Below are 19,639 nucleotides of genomic sequence, written 5' to 3' on the forward strand. Positions count from 1 at the left end.
CAGCACTCACAAATTTGCACACTGTAATTTGTAAATATGCTCTTTTACCATGATTTGTAGTTTTCAGTGGTATGCATATTGTCCCAGATCTAATATTTAAATAAATTTAATTGTAGCACCCAAATCTGAGACACTAAGTTTTTAGATGAATTCTACAGTTACTCAAAATCGCTTTCTCCAGTCAAGTCATTTTCCTTGCAGTTGCAAGTTATATTTAGTTGCTCATTCAGAAGCAGTTTTATTTAGAAAATTACATACACAGTATGCGAGAGGCAGCAGACACCTTAACTTCAGTTGCATTTACTTATATAAAAGTACTTAATTTGTAAAGAAAATACTAATAATCATCTTTATTCTTAATATTTACATTTGGTTATTAAAATGTACAGATGACATGCAAATAATAAAGCAAGGCTTTATATATGTATAAACATACATATATATACATATATAAAAGTATTTTCAGGTATATAATCTTCACCATTTGTGAAAAATACAAATTAAAAACAAAAAACTCCTCTAAAACTCAGTAAACATGGTGGCAGAAGATAGTGAGGAGAGAAACATGGAAAACAAGCTACTCCCATTTTCTTCCTCCCAAACCACTAACATGTCACATGAACTGTGGTTATCAGAATAGCTTGTAAAACCCAGAAACTCAGAACTGTCTTCAGTGGTTTGAAATAATTCCACTAAAGACTATATCATGAACTACAAATACTGTTTTCTTCTTTTATAGCAGGAAATTCTGCTTTGTTCTTTAAATGTAATTCGATGCTCTTCTGATGACTTCTTTTTTTGTTTCTCTCTAATAATATTTTGACTTCTTCATGCAGCTTTCTTTTTTAAAATTAATTAATTTATTTAACTTTTAACATTCATTTTAACAAAATTTTGGGTTTCAAATTTTCTCCCCTTTTGTCCCCTCCCCCCCCAAACACCAAGCATTCTAATTGCCCCTATGACCAATCTGCTCTCTCTTCTATCATCCCTCTCTGCCCTTGTCTCCATCTTCTCTTTTGTCCTGTAGGGCCAGATAACTTTCTATACCCCTTTACCTGTATTTCTTATTTCCTAGTGGCAAGAACATTACTCGACAGTTGTTCCTAACACTTTGAGTTCCAACTTCTTTACCTCCCTTCCTCCCCACCCCTTCCCTTTGGAGGGCAAGCAATTCAATATAGGCCAAATCTGGGTAGTTTTGCAAATGACTTCCATAATAGTTGTGTTGTATAAGACTAACTATATTTCCCTCCATCTTATCCTGTCCCCCATTACTTCTATTCTCTTTTGATCCTGTCCCTCCCCATGAGTGTCGACCTCAAATTGCTCCCTCCTCCCCATGTCCTCCCTTCCATCATCCCCCCCACCCTGCTTGTCCCCTTATCCCCCACTTTCCTGTATTGTAAGATAGGTTTTCATACCAAAATGAGTGTGCATTTTATTCCTTCCTTTAGTGGAATGTGATGAGAGTAAGCTTCATGTTTTTCTCTCACCTCCCCTCTTTATCCCTCTACTAATAAGTCTTTTGCTTGCCTCTTTTTTGAGAGATAATTTGCCCCATTCCATTTCTCCCTTCCTCCTCCTAATATATTTCTCTCTCACTGCTTGATTTCATTTTTTAAAGATATGAGCCCATCCTCTTCAATTCACTCTGTGTACTCTGTCTCTATGTGTGTGTGCGTGTGTGCATGTGTGTGTATGTAATCCCACCCAGTACCCAGATACTGAAAAGTTTCAAGAGTTACAAATATTGTCTTTCCATGTAGGAATGTAAACAGTTCAACTTTAGTAAATCCCTTATGACTTCTCTTTGCTGTTTACCTTTTCATGCTTCTCTTCATTCTTGTGTTTGAAAGTCAAATTTTCTTTTCAGCTCTGGTCTTTTCATCAAGAATGCTTGAAAGTCCTCTATTTCATTGAAAGACCAATTTTTCCCTTGAAGTATTATACTCAGTTTTGCTGGGTAGGTGATTCTTGGTTTTAGTCCTAGTTCCTTTGACTTCTGAAATATCCTATTCCATGCCCTTTGATCCCTTAATGTAGAAGCTGCTAGATCTTGTGTTATCCTGATTGTATTTCCACAGTACTTGAATTGTTTCTCTCTAGCTGCTTGCAATATTTTCTCCTTGACCTGGGAACTCTGGAATTTGGCCACAATGTTCCTAGGAGTTTCTCTTTTTGGATCTCTTTCAGGTGGTGTTCTGTGGATTCCTTGAATATTTATTTTGCCCTCTGGTTCTAGAATATCAGGGCAGTTTTCCTTGATAATTTCATGAAAGATGATGTCTAGACTCTTTTTTTGATCATGGCTTTCAGGTAGTCCCATAATTTTTAAATTGTCTCTCCTGGATCTATTTTCCAGGTCAGTTGTTTTTCCAATGAGATATTTCACATTCTCTTCCATTTTTTCATTCTTTTGGTTTTATTTTGTGATTTCTTGGTTTCTCATAAAGTCATTAGCCTCCATCTGTTCCATTCTAATTTTGAAAGAACTATTTTCTTCAGTGAGCTTTTGAATCTCCTTTTCCATTTGGCTAATTCTGCTTTTGAAAGCATTCTTCTCCTTGTTGGTTATTTGAACCTCTTTTGCCAATTGAGTTAGCCTATTTTTCAAGGTGTTATTTTCTTCAGCATTTTTTTGGTTCTCCTTTAGCAGGGTGCTGACCTGCTGTTCATGCTTTGACTGCATATCTCTCATTTCTCTTCCCAGCTTTTCCTCTACCTCTCTAACTTGATTTTCAAAATCCTTTTTGAGCTCTTCCATGGCCTGAGCCCATTGGGTGGGCTGGGATATAGAAGCCTTGACTTCTGTGTCTTTGCCTGATGGTAAGCATTGTTCTTCCTCATCAGAAAGAAAGGGAGGAAATGCCTGTTCACCAAGAAAGTAACCTTCTATAGTCTTATTTCTTTTCCCTTTTCTGGGCATTTTCTGAGCCAGTGACTTGACTTCTGAATATTCTCTTCACACCCACTTCACCTCCAGATCCTCCCAGCCAGCGCTTGGGGTCTGAGATTCAAATGCTGCTTCCCAGCCTCAGGGCTTTTGGCGGGGGCAGGGCTGCTATTCAGTGTGAGATTAAGTTCAGGTGCTCAGGTGGGGGCAGGGCTGCCTCATGGGCTCAGTTCCCTCAGGGGTTTTATGCAGAGACCTTCAACAATGGATCCAGGCTCCTGCCTGGTTGGGGAGTCCCGGTCTGCTCCCACTTCCGCTGCTGCTTCCCGAGGGGGCCTGAGTTATGGGGGCACCCCACTCCCCTCTTGACCTGCCAAAGAGACCCTCTCACCGACCCCTGTCACCTGTGGGTGAAGGCACCCGCGTGGCTGCTGGAGACTGTCCCTGAAGCCTGCTCGGATCAGCTCCTCTCGGTGCCGCGGCCGCGGCAGGGCTGTGCTTGGCTCCCAGTCCACGGCGCCCAGTCCACGGCGCCCAGTCCGTGGTGCAAAGGACCTTTTGCGAGAGGTTTGGAGGTCCCTCTGGAACAGAAATCTCCTTCACTCCAATGTTCTATGGCCTCTGGTGCTGCAGAATTCGCAGTGAGTTGCTATTTACAGATGTTCTATGGGTTGTGGGTTCAGAGCTATGTGTATGTGCGTCTTTCTACTGCCTTCATGCAGCTTTCTTGAAGGCAAACTGTCTGTACTTTCAAAGTCTGCTTCTTTGGATTTTTCACCAGGATGACTATGGGTATTGTCTTGGCCTGACCAGTAGGTTGCTCTGGTGAATTGCTAATAACTCTAAGACTGGAACCATTACCAAGTGAGAAACTAGTCCTTTTTATTTCTGATGGGTATTTGGAAAAATCATACTATCTGACTTGCTTTAGTTGAGACATATTTTTTTCTATTTCATCAAAATCATAAATGTGCAAAAATGTCTTTACAACATATGAGCAGCATTCTGTTTTTAGGTCTTCTAAGTCTTTTTCATTTATAGTTTATAGTCAGAAACTTCAGGAGTATTTCCCTGAGTATCTTTATTCAGAGGTACTTGTACCAAATCCAGCTTAATTTTTTGCTGGATTTATTATATAAGATTTTCTACAATCCAAATGTTCTCCAGATTTGCTTGTTGAGTTGTAAGGACATGGTCTGCATGAAGCAAATGAAACTATTGGCTCTGAACTGAAGGCAACCTTCTGTGAAGGATCCCTGCTTTCTTGATATTGGAAATTCTGTTTTATCACCTGTTTTATAGTATTTTTCTGAGAATTATTTGGTGAAATACAGTGCAATTTCAACTGTTTTTCAGGATTTAAAAGTATTTCCAATGATGAGAGCAAAACATCCAATACTCCATTTTATTCTTCTGGATATATTACTTTTGTATCCTACAAAGGCATACACCAATTTGGATATGATGTCGTCAGCAACTTGATACTGCATGCTTTGTGTACAGTGTCTATGTTGTTCACTTAGAAGATGGGCCTAGAATGCCTTGGGTCTCTGGGAGTGGCACTTGCAGGATCCCTTCTTCTTGTTCTCTCTGAGGCAGGGGCTTTGTGGGAGAGCAGCACCTTTCAATCAGCTTCACAGCCCCTTGTGGTACTTTGTTTAGCTTGTATTTGTTTAGCAGACTAGATGTTTTATCCAAGTCAAAAGGACTGCAGAGCTTAGGAACAGAACAGCTATATTGGACAGCTGAAGGTAAAATGGTCTGTAATGGTGGCTTGAATTTTCCATCTTTACAAATGGCTTTTTGAGCCTTCCTGTTTTTTTTTTCTTTTTTCTTTTTTTTATTATTTTTTAATGTTTAACAATCACTGCCATACAATTGAGATTTTATCCCTCCCACACCTACCCCCCACTACCCCCCTCCCTCCCCACGACTGCATACAATTCTGTATAGGTTCTACATATACTTTCCTATTGAGTACATTTTCACTATAGTCATGCTATGTAGTCGGACTAAAATAAATGGAAGAAATCATATAACAAATAAAACCATGATACACAAAAACATACACACACACAAACATGATCTGCTACATTCTGCGAATGACTTCCATATTTCTTTCTCTGAGTGTGGAAGGCATTTTGCCTTAGAGAACCACCATTGGGATTTTTTTTTTTTTAAGAAGTTCTTGCGTTATTACGAAATTCCAAGTCTACCAGAAAAAACTCTCGCACACTGTGGTCATTGCTGTGCACCAAGTTCTCCTGGTTCTGCTCCTTTCACTCAGCATCAGGTCATATAAGTCCTTCCAGGCCTCTCTGAAGTCTTCTTGTTCATCATTTCTTATGGCACAATAGTACTCCATTACATTCATATACCATAATTTATTCAACCATTCCCCAATTGATGGACATCCCCTCAGTTTCCAGTTCCTGGCTACCACAAAGAGTGCTGCTATAAATATTTTTGTACATGTGGGACCTTTTCCCATTTTTATGATCTCTTGTGGATACAGTCCTAGTAGTGATATTGCTGGGTCAAAGGGTATGCACATTTTTGTAGCCCTTTGGGCACAGTTCCAAATTGCTCTCCAGAATGGTTGGATGCACTCACAGCTCCACCAACAATAAATTAGTGTTCCAACTCTCCCACATCCTCTCCAGCATTTATCATTTTCTTGTTCTGTCATGTTTGCCAATCTTATAGGTGTGATGTGGTACCTCAGAGTTGTTTTGATTAAAAACATGGTTAGATGCCACAGAGTAGGTGGCAATGCCTTAACTGTATATGTGTTGTAAAGGCCACTAGGACCTCTTCCATCCTTATCAAGGGGAGTGCTAACCTTCTCTCCTTTCATACAACATGAGCCTTCCTGTTTTTGTTTTCTGAATACCTAATTGCTTTCCCTCTCTTAGTGACATGCTTGATTTCTTGATCAGATACAATTCTTTTTTTCTTTTGTTCAACATAGTATTTAACATCATCAATATGAAGAATTTTCACTCCCCAGGATAAAGCATTTGACAGGGTACTATTTGAATTCATGTTCCTTGATAGCTTTTTTAACTAATAATGTTCTTCTGCTCATACATACTGGATCTGGAGTCTTGAATGAACTTCCATCACAGTTAGAGTGAGGTGAAGTATTTCCTCCTGTGTATGTTGATTCAAGACTTGGGACAGGAGAAATACACCCCAATGTCTGAGTATATTTTACTTCCTTTTTATTTGAAATTAGGTAACATCCTTTTCCTGCTCTAGCTGGGCTGCCTACTAAGGTGGGAAGTTTTCCTTTTAGGATCTTTTTCCAGAGGTGATTGGTGGATTCTTTCAATTTCTGTTCTCTGGTACTATAATATCAGAGCAGTTTTCCTTCATATTTTCTTGAAAGATGATGTACAGGCTCTTTTGTTCATCATGGCTTTCAGGTAGTCCAATAATTTTTAAATTATCTTTCCTGGATCTATTTTCCAGGTCAGTGGTTTTTCCAATGAGATATTTCACATTGTCTTCTATTTTTTCATTGTCTTGGTTCTATTTTATAATTTTTTGGTTTCTCATAAAGTCATTAGCTTTCATTTGCTCCATTCTAATTTTGAAGGAATTATTTTCTTCAGTGAGCTTTTAGACCTCCTTTTCCATGTGGCCAGTTCTGCTTTGTAAGGCATTCTTCTCCTCATTGACTTTTTGGATTTCTTTTGCCATTTGAGTTAGTCTATTTTTCAAGGTGTTATTTTCTTCGGTATTTTTGGGCCTCCTTTAGCAAGCTGTTGACTCAGTTTTCATGATTTTCTTGCATCACTCTCACTTCTCTTCCCATTTTTTCCTGTACTTCTCTTACTTGATTTTCAAAATCTTTTTTGAGCTTCTCCATGGCCTGACATCAATTCATATTTCGGAGGGTTTTGTTGTAGGAATTTTGATTCTCCTCCTCTGGTTGTATGCCCTGATCTTCTTTGTCCCCAAAGTAAGATTCTATAGTCTGAGTTCTTTTATGATGTTTGCTTATCTTTCCAGTCAAACATTGACTTTCTAACTCTTTGTCAAGCTAGAACTCTGCTTCCAGGGAGCTGGGGGTGGCGGGTGTACTGTCTCAGGCTTTAGGGATTTTGTATCAGCAGCTCAATCTCCCACTGTTTATGGGCCCAGAAGCAGCCTCTGCTTCTGCTGCTACCACTGCCGGGCCACCCCCCATTCCCTCACTACCCTGGGGCTGGGGCTGGACATGACCAGACCCAGGTTCCCCTTTAACCTGGGTCTCACAGAGTTTTCTCACTGACCTTTTTGGCATTTGTGAATTGAGAAGTCTAGAAACTGCCACAGCTGCCAGTGATTCAGTCCTTGGAGTCCTGATCTGGCCTGGTGAGGTCCACACCAGACTGTGCTCCATTCCCTGCCCAGTGTGAGACGCTTTCTCTTGACTTTCAAGGTTGTCTTAGGCTGGGGATTTGTTTCACTCTGTCATTTTGTGGGTTCTGTAGCTCTAGAATTTGCTTAGAGTCATTTTTTACAGGTATTTGGAAGGCATTAGAGGAGAGTTCAGGGAAGTACCTGCTTTTACTGTGCCATCTTGACTCTGTCTCGATAGGTATCTGCTTTGTTTCCAGTTCTTTGATATCATCTTAATCACCAACTAAAACTAAAAGTCAAAAGATTAAGGTGATACAAGGAATAAACAAGTAAAGCAAAGAAAAAAATGAACAATTCAGCATCAGTCAAAAACTTTACTATATAGATTTGAGAAGCAAATAATTCAAAAATAAGAGAGACCCTGTGAAAAAAGAATGATGTGGAAGATTTCTGGTTATCACAACCAAAACATAATGTAGATCACTAGTATAATGAACAAAAGAACATATTACACTAAGGGAAGTAATTGAAACTAACTTCTCTGCAAAACAAGAAAGTAGCAGAGAAGGATAATATCCATAATGATTGGCTCTAGTGCTTAAAAATAGTTTATGAATCACCAGCAGTGCACATTGTCAGTATCCTACCAGATGTAAGCCTGATTCCACCTTTCTTAACAGAAGATTATTACGAAAGGATGAGAACAATTAACGATTCCTCCAAATATAGGTAAGTTACTTGTTTTCATACAAATCATTCATAGTTGAAGTAGGGGAAAATCCATAAACACTTAAAGGAAAACAACATATTGTTTGTAGAAATAGAGAAGGGGGAGATTGGTTATAATGCCAATCAAAACCAGATCACTGTCATAAGAAACCTCAGAAGGGTTACCCTTAAGGACCCTGAACTCAGTGATCAATTTATATTATATAAGGAAACAATGGAGATTATGTAACAGCTCACTGAAATCTGTAAAGATTTAATACCTGCTGACTGTCTAGAAGACATGATCTAGTCGCTAGAATTATCCATCAGAAGCTTATTATCTTTCATGGATTAGTAGATGACAAATCTTTGTTACAAATATAAACCTCAAAATATCCTAGAGAACTCAACCAACAGCAAATTATTAGGACTATACCATCATCATAGATTAAATTATTGCCCAGACATTGATACATCAGATACAACATTGATTTATAAAAACTCATGATTGATATTTTTATTAGATATCTCCATACCAACCATTCCTTATTTCCAAGTCACTTAGAACAAATAACTTTCAAAGTACATGTGTGTTTGTCCTTCTTTGCTGAAGAAGACCGTGCCATCAGAGAAATGATGACATGACTTGCACTTGACTTTGTTTTGAGTGAAAAAGGCAGCCTCACTTCTCCTCCAGAGCCATCTGAATCCAGTGACCAGATATTCATCAGGATGACTGGAGATGACCCAGGATGAGGCATTTGGGGTTAAGTGACTTGCCCAAGATCACCCAGCCTGGATAAAGAAGTCAAAATTACGTAAGAAATGAGAAAAATATTATTCCTTTATTTGCTGCTGGAGTTTTACCAAGAACGCTTTCCTTGAACTTATAGAATATAAGTTTATTATTTATTCAACCCCAAGAAACTGTTTTCCACTTGTGCAAAAATCCACAGAATACTGAATATAAAGTAATGATAGTAGGATAGAGATTTGTCCCAGTACTGTTTCTAACTGAATCCAGGTGAAAAAGATGATGGTGACAATGACAATGCTGATGCTGACTTCTCCTCCTCCTCCTCCTTTTCCTCCTCCATTCTCCACTTCTCTTTCTTTTCCTTCTCTTATTAGAACCATAGCATTAAAGACAAAGCTGATGACACAATTATTTGGACAGAACATTGATCCATAAAAATTTTACAGTGTTGCAATAGATGTCACCATATGTAATATTCATTGCCTGTAATTGATGTATAAGGCAAAGCTATCAAAATATAGAGAGCTAATAAGAGAAGTCAAAAATGTGAAGAAATATGTGAAGAGGATGAGGCACATATCACCTCTCTTGTCCTGGCTGTTACTGGAGTAATTGTAAAGATGTTTTCATTGAGCCACAGAGGATAAACTTATATCCCCAAACTTTAATTCAGTTACCAAAAGCAATTCTTCTGTCCACCTGTACAATAGTTTGCCAAGCATTAGACATACAGAAGTATACTGTAGTACGATAGCAATCTGTCCCAGGACCTTTTCTATCAATTCTATCAAATATCAGATGAGAAGAATGGGAAAGACAACTACCACCATCACAATTATAACAATAAGTGATCTCTGGATCACTTCTACCTTAACTCCATTGAAAGCATGAGAACTTTTTATGTAGTGATAATAACAAATAGAAATAAAAAGAATTGTAACTAAGTTATATAGCTTAAAGTTAGGTAAGCTGAAAGCTTACAAAACACTTTCTTCACAATAACTTTGTGATTTAGATACAGGATTTTTCAAACTTTCATATCTGAATTGTAGGCATCTTATTAAAATGTCACAGTTAAAGTTTAAAAAAAAATCATTTGAAACTTTTTTCTTCAAATAATATATAAATATAGGAAGTTGAAATTGAAAAAAAGAACTTGACAAGTCAAGATAGTCTTAAGTGAATCTTCTTTTTGGAAAAATCGTTCACTCTGTCAAAGCTCTTACTGTCCTGCCATATTGTAGGTGTATAGTTCTCTTCTAACCCTGCTGAAACTGAGAAAATGCAACTCTCAGCATTCTGCACCTTGTTTGTGCCTCTCACAACACCATCAGCTTAGATATCTCCACAATCTCTAAGCATTGCCTGACTCAATACATTCTGATTATTTCACAAGCTAACTCCCGGCTTCAAAGTCTGAATTCTTCCTTCCTGGAAATTCACACTGTGGGATGATTAGGTTTCTTTTTAAATAGTTGTGAATTAGTTAAGTATTTCACTTGATTATTCTTTACACTCTTTCCTTTTTTTTTTTACATCCCTAAAGTTATGTGCAAAAAAACTAAACACAGGATTAATTGAAAATAATCAACAGAGAGAAGGCACCAGAATTCAGAGGGGTTGGGAAAGGCTTTCTGTAGAAGGTAGAATTTTAGCTGGCACTTGAAGGAAGCCAGGAAAATTATTAGGTGGAGATAAAGAGAGAAAACATATTATTCATGGAAGATAGTCAATGAAAATGCCTGGAGCTGGGATCTGGAATGTCTGGTTTGAATAACCACAAGGAGGTCAGTGTCACTTGATTGCAGAGTACATAATGGGGTATAACACATAAGAAGACTTGAAAGGTAGGGGAGGGAGCAGGTTATGAAGAGCTTTGAATGCCAGACAGAGGATTTTATATTTGGTGCTGGAGGTGATAGGGAGCCACTGGAGTCTATTGAAGAGTAGGGGAATGACATGATCAGGTCTATGCTTTAGGAAGATCACTTTGACAGAGGAGTGGAGGATGACTTGTGTGTCAGGCAGACCAACTAGCAGGCTATTGCAATAGTCCAGGGGTTTAGGTAGCAGGGTCAGAGGAGAGTAGGAGGCATATTTAAGAGGTATTATTAAGGTAAATGTGACAGAACTTGACAGCAGATTACACATGGGGATGTGAGAGAGTGAAGAGCCCACTAGATTATGAGCCTGGAGGACTAGGAAGGTGGTGATATACTCAACAGAAAATAGATGATTGTGGGAAGATGTTGGAATAAGGCAGAAAATTTCCTGGCTATTCCAAATTCCCCACTAAGTAACTTAATGCTACAAGGTGAATTTTAAAGTAGCAGAAATAATTAAAAGTCTAGATAAAGCAGTCATCTAACCTAAGACAAGTTGGGGGACATTAAGAAAGATCTGACCTACCATGCTGGTGGTCTGGCCTGAGATGAAGTGCAGACACCCCCTAGTCAACAAAAATCAAGTCCTGGGGGTAGCTGTCTCAGGGTGGCAGCTCTGGGGACTTTTATCCCATGGAAGGTATGGGGGTCTAGTGACAGCAAGAGAGATGAGTCCCTGGTTTTGGTTAAAGGGCAGAGGGGCAAACTGCTGCTTTTAGCTGTAAGAGGATGGTGGTGAGGCCTAAGGTGTGTTCCAGAACTGCAGTGAGTGAGAGCATTTGCAGTGTCAGTGGTACCTTGGTAGTGGTTCAGCAGTGGAGATGCGTATTTGAGGTCACTCATAGACCAAGATGTGAGTCGGAGGAACAGTGACCACATTTGACCACGTTTCCACCTGAAAACTTGGATGAAGAAACAGTATCAGGCTAAAGGCATGCGTTATTGTTTAATTAATTCCCTTTAAAGAAAATAGTAACATAATGCATTATGGAGTCAGGAAATTATCTGACTACCTGGTACAGAAATCTTCAGGTTTACATACATTTTACCATGAGAAAGGAACTCTCTCAGTTGAACAAATTGTAAATTTAGTAAAACAATTAACAAAGTAGTGTTAATTGGTTTTATAATCCCAAGCTGTGTGAATTTCCTTGCTGTAGCATATGTCTCTGTGACATATGATAAGGAGAAAATTCCATTATTCTGGTGACAGATATCCTGTCATAAACAGGCCCTTGAAGTTGTGGACACAAGAAAGAGTATCTTACCAGAGTTGACAAAGTTGAAATTACAACCCAGGACATCTGTGTTTTTCCTTATCACTAAGATGCCAGGAGAAGGGTCTGGAAAGGAAGCTACTAAGTCAGCCCATTTGCTTCACTGACACCAAAAGACGTTCTCTGAGTTTACTTAAGATAGCAAAGGAGACTATTAGGTCCAGGCTCTTCTTAATTCAAACTCTGGCCTTCACTAAAATCTACAGTTTTTATCCAAGGATTATCATGATCCATACTCTTCAAGCTCTGGCCTTTACTAAAATTTATATTAAAGGATTATCAGATCATAGCACATCGGAAGAACCAAAAAGTCCAAGACCCCCAGACAGAGCTCTGAAAGCAGCAGTATGAGAAACCTGAAGCCTGAGATATTATCTCCCACACCCTGGGAGAAGAACCTGACCCTTACTAAAGTTAACAGCTAAGAAATAGGTTGTTAAAAATGAGTAATGCTAGAGAAAGAACCACGCATAGTTACTATGGTGATAGAGAAGATCAAAGTTCAAATGGAGAAGACAATAAAATCAAAATAGTTACTTTTAAAACTTTAAAGAAAGATGCAAAATGGTCACAGGCTCCCAAAGAGTTCTTGCTTATTTGTTTCAGTTATGTTTGACTCTTTGTGACTCATTTGGGGTTTTCTTGTTAAAATACCGGAGTGGTTTGCCATTTTCTTGTCCAGTTCATTTTACAGACGAGGAAATCGAGGCTAAAAGGGTTAGGTGCCTTGCCAAGGGTCACATAGTTAGTTAGTGCCTGAGGTCAGATTTGAACTTATGAAGATGAGTCTTCCTGACTCCAGGCCAGGAACTTTATTCACTGTACCACTCAGCTGCCCAAAAAGAGTTCTTGGAAGAACTTAAGGAGTTTACAAATTAAATAAGAGATGTTGAGGAAAAATTAGGAAAAGAAACAGGAATAACACAAGAAAATCATGAAAATTATGAAAAGAAAGTCCACCAACTGGAAAAAAGATTCAAAAACTTACTGGAGAAAATAAGTCCTTAAAAATTAGAATTGAGCCAGAGGAAGCTAATTATTTTATAAGACATCAAGAAATAATAAAACAAAATCAAAAGAATTATTACAAAAAAAAAGAGAACATTAAATATTTCACAAAAATTCACCTGGAAAACAGCTCAAGAAAAGATAACATAAGAAATGTTGGATTATCTGAATGTGATGAGTAAAAAGAGAGTCTAGAGATTATCCTTCAAGGAATTATTATGGAAAATTGTCTTGAAATTTTAGAGCTAGAGGGTAAAATATAAATTGAAAAAATCCACCAATTACCACCTGAAAGAGATCTCAAAATGAAAATTCACAGGAACATTATATCTAAGTTTCAAAGTTCTCGAGTTAAAGGGAAAATACTACAAGCGACTAGAAACAAACAATTCAAATATTGTGGAATTATCATAGTAGTTTCTACGTTAAAAGACTAGAGGACATGGAGTATGTTATTCCAAAGAGCTAAGGGGCTGGGTTTGTAACCAAGAATACCCAGCAAAACCAAGTGTAATCTTTTACCTAATTCAAAAAAAAAAATCAACGTGGAAGGGGAAGACCCTCAGTGTTTCTGGACAAAACAGAAACAATTATTATTTACATTCACTCTGAGCCATCAGTACCCAAACAATGACCACTAAGTGGGGGACTTATCGTGAGAGCCAGAGTGAATTGGGTTTAAGGCATGGTCTTTAAGAAAGAAATCTAGCCCATAAACTCCAATATAAGTTGCTAGGTTTCATTCATCAAAATTTACATTCCTCTGTGCTGAGCACTTGCAGGTAAGTGTGTGATACCCTATGTGAACAGAGGAAGAGGAAGAAAGGAAAGGGAAGGCAAAAAAAGAGAAGGGAAGAGGAAGGAAGGAAAGGGAGTGAATGTAAATAGAAGTCTTTCTTTGCCTCATTTCTTACCTAGCCTTCATCACTGCATAGTGTGTTGCCTCAGTCTGAGACCTGGGAAAGGCCTTCACTTAAAAAGGCCAAGGTCTCTCACCACATCAGGGGCCATCTTCAGTTGTCCTGATCTACATTTTGCTACTGAGCCCAGATGGCATGGAGGAGAACATGAGAGTGTTCTTTGCCCATTCCTCCCTCATTTAAATCCGATCCACTTGCAAGTTATGACATAACCTTCCTAATGTCATAGTTCTCTTTGAGAATGAAGGACAAACAACAACAACAAATTTACAGAGAAATAGGAGGGCCAAAGGATAAGATAAAGGAGGGACTCTTACAAGGGGATGTGGATTAGGGAGGTAGTGGTCAGAAGTCTTTTGTTAAAAAATTAATTTATTTGTTTTCAGTTTTCTACAATCACTTCCATAAGTCTTAGATTGTCTCCTCCTCCCTCCCCAAGAAGGGATTATATGGGTTCTACACATGCATTTTTATTAGACACATTTTCACATTAGTCATGCTGCACAGAAGAATTAAAATGAATGGGAGAAACCATGAGAAAAAGCAAACCAAAACAAAACATAACACAAGAGAAAATATTCTTCTTCATTCTGTGTTCTAATTCCATAGTTCTTTCTCTGGGTATGGATGGTATTTTGCCTCAGGGTCTGTTGGGAATGTTTTAGGTTCTTGCATTGTGTGAAGGATTAAGTTTATCAGAAACAATCCTTTCACTGCACACTGTGGCTGTTACTATGTACAATGTTCTCCTAGTTCTGCTCATTTCACTCAGCATCAGTCATATAAGTCCTTCCAGGCCTCTCTGAAGTCCTCCTGTTCATCATTTCTTATAGCATGATAGTATTCCATGACATTCATATACCACAACTTGTTCAGCCATTCCCCAATTGATGGGTATCCCCTTGATTTCCAGTTCTTGACTACTACGAAGAAAACTGCTATAAATATTTTGTACATGTGGGAACTTTTTCATTTTTATGATCTCTTTGGGATACAGTCCTAGAAGCAATATTGCTGGGTCAAAGGATATGCACATTTCTGTAGCCCTTTGGACATAGTTCCAAATTGCTCTCCAGAATGGTTGGATCAGCTCACAGCTCCACCAACAATGAATTAGTGTTCCAACTCTCCCACATCTTCTCCAACATGTTTCATCTTCCTGTTTTGTCATGTTAGCCAATCTGATAGGTGTGCTGTGGTACCTCAGAGTTGTTTTGATTTGCATTTCTCTAATCAATAGTGATTTAGAGCATTTTTTTCATATGGCTATAGATAGCTTTAGTTTCTTCCTCTGAAAACTGCCTGTTCATATCCTTTGACCATTTATCAATTGGGGAATGACTTGTATTCTTATAAATTTGACTCAGTTCTCTATATATTTTATCACAGACAGTAGTTGCAAAAATTCTTTCCCAGTTTTCTGCTTCCCTCCTAATCTTGGTTGCATTGGGTTTATTTGTGCAAAAACTTTCAATAATGTAATCAAAGCTATCCATTGTGCACTTGAGTGTTCTTTATCTCTTGTTGGGTCATAGATTTCTCCATAAATCTGACAAGTAAGTATTCCTTGCTTCCCTAATTTGTTTATAGTGTCAGAGTAAATTAGACTTCTGAGGAGGGATAGGGTAAAAAGAGAGAGAAGGATAAACAGTGGAGGAAAAATGGATGGAGGAAAATACACAGCTAGTAATAGATAGCAAAACTATTATAATTAGGGACTACAGTCTTCCTCTATCAGAACAAGATATAAATCTAACCAAAGAATAAATAAGAAATAAGTTAAGTAGATGAATAGAATCTTAGATAAGCTAGATATGATAGACATTTGGAGAGCATTGAATGGGAATAGAAAAGAATATACCTTTTCCTCAGTAGTACATAGCACCTTTACAAAAACTGACCATATATTAAAGCATAAAAACTTTATAGTTAAATGCACAAAAGCAGAAATATGAAATGTAGACTTTTCATATCCCACTGCAATAAAATGACATTCAATAAAAGACCATGAAAACATAGATTAAAAACTAATTAGAGATTAAATATCCTAATCTTAAAGAATAAGTGAGTCAAAGAACAAGTGATAGACATAATAAATAATTTTTAAAAATAGAATGATAATAATGAGACACACACATATGTAGGATGTATAGGGCACATATATATAGGATGCAGCAAAAGAAGTAATCAGAGGAAAATTTATATCTCTAAATGCTTACATCAATAATATAGAGAAATAGCAGATCAATAGAGTATGCAATTAAAAAAAACTATAAAAAAGAACAAAAATCCCAAATTGGAAATCCTGAAAACTAAAGGAGAGAATAACAAAATTAAATTAATAATTAACACTAGGAGTTGGTTTTATGAAAAAAAAAATTCAATAAAATAGATCAACCAGTGGTTAATATGATTAAAAAAAGAGCAGGCCAAATTACTAGTATCAAAAATGAAAAAGATGAATAAAAATGAAAAGATGAATACACCACTAATGAAGATGAAATTAAAGCAGTTATTAGCAGTTGTTTTGCCCAATTATATTCCAATAAACTCAACAATTTAAATGAAATGGAAGCATACATACAAAAATATAAACTTCTAGATTAATAAAAGAGGAAATGGCACATATAAATAAATCTGTTTTAGGAAAAAGCAATTGAACAGACCGTAAATGAGCTTCCAAAAAAAAAAGCATCAGAACCAGATGGATTTGCGAATGAATTCTACTAAACATTTAAAGACCAATTAATTCCAATATTAAATAGATTACTTGGAATAATAGGCAAAGAAAGAGTCCTCGCAAATTCCTTTTATGAAACTAATATGGTACTAATTCCTAAACCAGTCTAATGTTAAGGAGATTTAGATCTTCCCTGACCATTAATAGGCCTCAGGTGAGTCCGTCAAGGGAAGTTTGACTAGAGGAGACTTGTTTCATAGGAAGGCCCACATCTTTTGTTAATTAATGAGACATAGGGTCATGCTCTCTGGCTCTGAAAATTGTATACGTATATACAATTACACACACACACACACACACACACACACACACACACACACACACACACACACACATATACTCTGAGGTGAGGCTTTGCTTTAGAAGAATGTTCATGTGATATGACCAGATGAGACTCTGGGTAGACATTAAGAAGCCCTCTGGCTTTGAAAATCCAGATTTTGGTGCTTCTCTCTCTGGTAACTATGTATGTATGTATGTATGTCTGTATGTAATGGTCAGACAGTTGGATCTGTCTGTTGATCTGTGATGTATGTATTGCTTATATCAGACAGAAGCTCTGTCTGTTGATCTTTATTTCTCTGCTTGTATTTTCTCTGTTGGTGAATGTAATTAAAGAAGATTGTGACCCCTCAGAAGTTGTTTTCCTTTTAGTAAAGCAGATCTAAGAACTTGAGCTAGCAGGCCATCCTGGACATGTCAGGGTGCTTGCTGCTACAATAGGAAGACCAAAAACAGAGAAAGATGATTATAGACCAATTTCACTAATGATCATTGATGCGAAATTCCTAGATAAAACACTAGCTAGGAAACTACAGCAACATATAACAAAGATTACATATTGTGACCAAGTGGAATTTACACTGGGAATTCAGGAGTGGTTTAATATAAAGAAAACTATTAATATGATTGATTATATCAATAGTAACAGCAGCAGAAATCATATAATTACATCAATAGACGGAGAAAAAGCTTGTGACAAAATACAACATTCCTTCCTATTAAAACACTTGAAAGCACTGGTATAAATGGATTTAAGAAGCATCTGCGTAAAATCATCAGCAAGCATTATCTGTAATAGGGATAAGCTAGAAGTCTTCTTAATAAAATCAGGAGTCAAACAAGGATTCCTATTATTCCCAATATTATTCAATATTGTACCAGAAATGCTAGCAATAGCAATGAGAGAAGAAAAAGAAATTGAAGGAATCCAATGGGCTATGAAGAAATAAAACTATCTCTTTTTGCAGATGATATGATGGTATTATATTTGGAAAATTCTACAGATTCACCTAAAAATTGTTTGAAATAATAATTTTAGCACAGTAGTAAGGTACAAAATAAACCCATGTATATAGCATTTTTGTATATCACCAACAAAGTCTTGTAAAAAGAGATAGTAAGAGACATTTCATTTAAATTAACCATAGACAGTATAAAATAGCAGCAGTATACCTGCCAAGACAAAACCAGGAATTATATAAACATAATTATAAAACACTTTTTATACAATTATAGTAAGATTTAAGTAACTGAAGAAATATCAATTGCTCATGGATGGGTCAAGCTAATATAATAAAAATGACAATTCTACCTAAACTAATCTACTTCTTCAGTTCCATCCCAATTAAATTGCCAAAAAATTATTTTACTGAGTTAGAACCAATAACAACAGAATTATTTGGAAGAAGAAAAAGTGAAGAATATATAAGGAACTAATGAAAAAAAGTAAAGGAAGCAGGTCTAGCAGTACCGGATCTTAAGCTGTATTATAAGGCAGCAGTTATCAAAATTATCTGGTACTGACTAAGAAATTAGAAAGGCATATTAGTGGAATAGAGTAGGCATGCAATGCACAGAAGTAATCTTGTGTTTAATAAACATAAAGATCTAAGTTTTTAGGATAAGAACACACAATTTGGTAAAAATTGCTAGGAAAACTGAAAAACAGTCTGGCAGAAACTAGGTATAGATCAATATCTTACATCACTTACCAAGACAAGATCCAAATGGATACATGACCACACCTAAAGGGAAACATCATAAATAAGTTAGAAAATGGAGCATATTACCTTTCAGATTTTTGGATAGGAGAAGAATTTGTGAAAAAAACCCCCACAAGAGATGGATTTGTGGGATGTAAAATGAATAATTTTGATTATATTAAATTAAAAAGGTTTTGTACAAAGAAAGCCAATGTAGCCAAGAAAGCAGAAAATCGGGGGAAATTTTTTTGTAGCAAGTTTCCATTATAAATGGCTCATATTTCATCTACATAGAGTATTGAACCAAAGTTATAAGGTTGTGAGTCATTTTCTAATTGATAAATTGTCAAAGGACATGAACAGACAGTTTTTGGAAGAAGAAGCTGAAGTCATACGAAAAATTATTATTAATAACCAATGAGTTTTGGAGATCTAGATTTGCCCCATTTTTTAAAGTCCTGATTTCAAAAGTTAAGTGTCTTGAAGGACATCATGATAATGAGATTGGACTAACTTGTTCAGACCCCACCTAGGTCTGGGACCACTATGCTATATTCAGGTTTGGGTGGGGATAAATTCTTTGAATAGACTGCCCAAGTATGTGTGTGTGTGTGGGGATGGAGTGGGGTGGGGTTGGGAGGGTGGGGATATAACTTAAGAATTAAATGACATAATCAAAGTTCAGGTCCAGGCCCTCATTATAATATTCTTTTTCTCATTAATTGTTAACCAATCAGGGTTGATTGCCACCCTTAGGAACACCACTCTTCCAAAGGGCATATGTACCATGAACTCACCTGCCATGATTGTCTTTGGTGTAAGAGAGAGATGGCCAAATTATCATCTTTTTATTAATAAACATGCTGACCTTATTAATAAAATGATTAAATTACCAGAAATTATATTTCTCAAACTTTTAAAATGTCACAATATATAGTCATATGGAGAAAATGACAAAAATGAGAGGGGATGTGAAAACTTGAAACAGTAATATACTGCTGGTGGAACTGTAAACTGATCTAACCATTTTGGAGAGCAATCTGGAATTATGCCCAAAGAGTTATAAAACTCTGTATACCTTTGATCAAGCAATACTCTAGTAGGTCTATTTTTCA

The 19,639-nt window shown here is 36.9% G+C and overlaps 1 non-coding gene and 1 pseudogene across 1 annotated transcript; both read right to left on the bottom strand.

Annotated features, from left to right (window-relative positions):
- Positions 1-519: 519 nt before the first annotated feature.
- Positions 520-19,328, bottom strand: LOC140522830 (protein DBF4 homolog A-like; annotated as a pseudogene).
- Positions 5,633-5,760, bottom strand: LOC140530675 (U6atac minor spliceosomal RNA). Its single transcript, XR_011976103.1, has one exon. It is a non-coding gene; the product is annotated as a U6atac minor spliceosomal RNA (small nuclear RNA).
- Positions 19,329-19,639: the final 311 nt, after the last annotated feature.

This window comes from Notamacropus eugenii, chromosome 2, assembly GCF_028372415.1.
Source record: "Notamacropus eugenii isolate mMacEug1 chromosome 2, mMacEug1.pri_v2, whole genome shotgun sequence".
Lineage (NCBI taxonomy): Eukaryota > Metazoa > Chordata > Mammalia > Diprotodontia > Macropodidae > Notamacropus > Notamacropus eugenii.